The sequence below is a fragment of the Galeopterus variegatus genome, unplaced genomic scaffold, assembly GCF_000696425.1.
Source record: "Galeopterus variegatus unplaced genomic scaffold, G_variegatus-3.0.2 Scaffold926, whole genome shotgun sequence".
Lineage (NCBI taxonomy): Eukaryota > Metazoa > Chordata > Mammalia > Dermoptera > Cynocephalidae > Galeopterus > Galeopterus variegatus.
Window position 1 is genome coordinate 106270 of NW_007727037.1, and position 4148 is coordinate 110417.

The window sequence follows — 4148 nt, forward strand, 5'->3', positions numbered from 1 at the left end:
TGCAGACTGAAGAAATAAAGAGACCAAGACAACTAAATGCCATGTGGGATCATGGATGATTAAAGCCTAAATGGGTAAAAAGACATTGCTGTAAAGGAAATTATTGGGGCAATAGGTACAATGCAAATATGGACTATACATTAGATAATATATCAGTGTTAGGTTTCCTGAATTTAATTTTCGTATTGGGGTTATATACAACAATGTCTATATATGCTAAAGTATTTAGGCGTAAAGGGTCATGATGATATCTGCCATTTACTCTCAAAAGATTCAGCAAAAATAACGGTAATTATAACATCTACATATACAGAGGGAGAGATTTAAGCAAACAAGATAAATGGTAACAATTGGTGAATCCAAGTGAAAAGTATATGGATATTCATTATATTATTCTTGCAACTTCTCTGCAGGTTTGAATTCAAAATAAATACACTTTTTTTAGAAAAAAAGAAACTTCAATTACATGCTTAGCTGCATCTCCCAGATAATGTTCCTTAATGTTACAGCTAATGCACAATACCAGAGATCTAAGGTGGGACTCTGAAGTGTTATGTGTATATTAGCAAAAAGCAAAGTCCTAGAGGGTGCTGACCCTTTTGCTTTGGGATGCAGGAGACATAGAGCATTTCGGTAGTAGTGCTGCCTCTGTGCAAAACATTTGAGACTACTTTCCAACCACGTGGGAAAATTAGTTGCATTACATTATAATCATGCCTTGCTTTTGACTCAAAACAGTCCACCCACCTAATTATCCTGCCTTGCTCTCAAAGGGATCAGAGACTATTAGAACTGGCAAGGACCTTAGAGAATACCTTATCCTTGTTACAAATAAGGAAACCGAGGCTCCGAGATGGACCTTAATATGTCCAGGTCACAGCTAATCCCACTGACTCCCAGGCCATTGCTCTTTACAAGTCCTGAACCCTAGACTATCTCCCAGTCCCTTTGGCTAATTGCAGAAATCAAGAAAGGAAGATTTGTGTTTCCCCAAGAAAAAAAATTTTTTTTTTAACGTCCCCTTGACTCTGAGGGCAGTTCCAAAAGAGAGGGAACAAAAATATTCTTAACAGTAGAATTTTCATGAAAATAAGTGTGGAGCCTCCCAAGGTGACTGTTGAGAACAGAACAACGTACCTGAAACACATTCCACATAATTGTGGCTATTTGAAGAAACCTCAAAACATTAAAATTCAAACTTACCAAACAGTAAAATGGGGGGATTAGGACATTGTCCTGGTTATTCTCTATCTGCCCACTCCACCCTCAGGCCCTCTGTCCTTGCTTCTCTGCTCTGCTCTGTGCCCCAGGAGGCTGATCACCTGCAGCACCTGGGCCCCCTGACCCCCAGTGGGAGGCACCAGCAGGAGGAGGTGGAAGTCAGGGCATGTCTCTGCTCACATGGCAGGCAGTTCTGGCAGATGCTGTGGTCCCCCTCTACCTCCCACTCACTGGACTCTAGGAGGAATCTGAACCCTTGACCTTGGTGTTATCAGCACCATGCTCTAACCAGATGAGCTGCTTACTGGCCAGGCCCTCAGTCCCTTTATTAAAGTCTCTTTGGTTGAACTATCTTCAAGTGGAATTAAATTTGCTAGAGGGACAAATAGAGGAATGACTTTGTGTTTATGAAAACTATTCACTGGCATTTGTGAGTCCATGGTGCATTTCAAAATAATTCGGTTTTCCAAGTGTCCTCTTAACGACACCGCTGTCCACACACAGTCACACTACCTAAAGTGAAGTAGGTACACCTCGAGGCTGCAATCGCTGCTATCTCTCATTGCTGGAACTCTGAAGACTAGCCCAGCCCCTCCCCAGTCTCCTGACACTGCTCCCACCCTCGAATGCAGGAACCAGGGCCTCAGAGCATAAGCGCTTGCAAGTCTGGGCCCCTGAAGGACTTTGGGGGATAACTTGGAGCATCCCCACCCAGGACTGAGAGAGGGCAGGGGTAAAAATTCAAACTTACCAAACAGTAAAATGGGGGGATTAGGACATTGTCCTGGTTATTCTCTATCTGCCCACTCCACCCTCAGGCCCTCTGTCCTTGCTTCTCTGCTCTGCTCTGTGCCCCAGGAGGCTGATCACCTGCAGCACCTGGGCCCCCTGACCCCCAGTGGGAGGCACCAGCAGGAGGAGGTGGAAGTCAGGGCATGTCTCTGCTCACATGGCAGGCAGTTCNGAGGCACCAGCAGGAGGAGGTGGAAGTCAGGGCATGTCTCTGCTCACATGGCAGGCAGTTCTGGCAGATGCTGTGGTCCCCCTCTACCTCCCACTCACTGGACTCTAGGAGGAATCTGAACCCTTGACCTTGGTGTTATCAGCACCATGCTCTAACCAGATGAGCTGCTTACTGGCCAGGCCCTCAGTCCCTTTATTAAAGTCTCTTTGGTTGAACTATCTTCAAGTGGAATTAAATTTGCTAGAGGGACAAATAGAGGAATGACTTTGTGTTTATGAAAACTATTCACTGGCATTTGTGAGTCCATGGTGCATTTCAAAATAATTCGGTTTTCCAAGTGTCCTCTTAACGACACCGCTGTCCACACACAGTCACACTACCTAAAGTGAAGTAGGTACACCTCGAGGCTGCAATCGCTGCTATCTCTCATTGCTGGAACTCTGAAGACTAGCCCAGCCCCTCCCCAGTCTCCTGACACTGCTCCCACCCTCGAATGCAGGAACCAGGGCCTCAGAGCATAAGCGCTTGCAAGTCTGGGCCCCTGAAGGACTTTGGGGGATAACTTGGAGCATCCCCACCCAGGACTGAGAGAGGGCAGGGGTAGAGGGTGATGAAGACATCAGGGAGAACAGGGGACAGGTGGTAATGAGAGTGGGCAGGCGGGGGGTCGTGCAAAGGGAGACCAGCTGGGATGGTCCCTCAACATGCTCCTCCAGCCCCTGTGCCCCTCCCCCGCTGTCCCTTCTATGGCGTGGTCACTGCAGGAGGGAGAACTCCTGTTCTCTGGCCACTGCCTCCAGCCTGGGCCTAATGTGAGAAGAGGGTGGCTGAGAAGTTTCTTGAGTTTGAATGGCCGGTCGCTGTGTTCTTTCTCCGTCCTCCTTACCACCCTGACCGTCCCAGCCAATCAGATCTCTCCCTGGGAACTCAGGAATCATAACAGGCCTCGTCATCCCGGCTCAATGTATTATTTCCATGGGTTTCTTTCCAGTGTTCAAAGCATTCCCGTTTTTCATGTCCATCACACCGTTTGGTCTGTGTCTGTCAGCAGAGGAGCATTCTGCGATCAGCGGGGCTAGGACAACATCCAGCCACATGGTGCTCAAAAAAATGTGTTGAATAAATGGACACTGAGGGCCACCACTGGCTTACATCACTGCTTCCTCAACCTAAAAAAATTTTTAATTGATATATCATTGGACAACCTGAGTAGCTCTGCCCATGGGATCTTCCCAGCACCCTAATGGGCATCTCTCCTAGCTGTGTATGCAAGTGCACTACCATCCCCCACTCACCCCACCCTCCAGACACCAGGGCCACACATCTCGGGCAGCAAGCATGCTCTGTCCCACCCCAGCTTCAGAGGTGAGGAACAAGAACAGGACTCCAAGCTGTGGGTGAGTGAAAGAAACACCTTGCAGGGTGCCCGGGCCCAGGTAGGACAGAGGCAGCTGCACGCAGAGGTGTGTGCCCGTGTGTGCATGCTCACGCTCTTGAGTGCATGTGGCCCAGGGCACTCGGGGGATTATATAGAAGAGGGGCTCACACCCACCTCTTGAGGACTCCATACCTACCTTCATGCTCTCATAATTCCATGGCTGTGACATGAAAGCCACCCACTTAAATGTGATGCCCTTGCACAATACATACCCAAATACCTGAATGGACTCTTTGGCCCTATGGATACTGTCCCCATTTTATGGGTGAGGAAACTGAGGCTCAAAGAGGTTGAGTGTCTCGTCCAAGTCACAAAAGCAGCTGTAGGTTGGTCATCTGAAGAAAAGCAGCAGGGGATCAAATGCCTCCCTCCCGACCTACCTCTTTGCAAAACACTTGAGCTCTGAAATCCGCAGGGATACAGGCTCTGCTGGCTGCAGTGGGAATGGACAAAGCTGGGGAATGCACGTCTCAAATCCAAGCAAGGACAGGTGGAGTCCACGCTGGGCAGTAGACCCCACTGCTG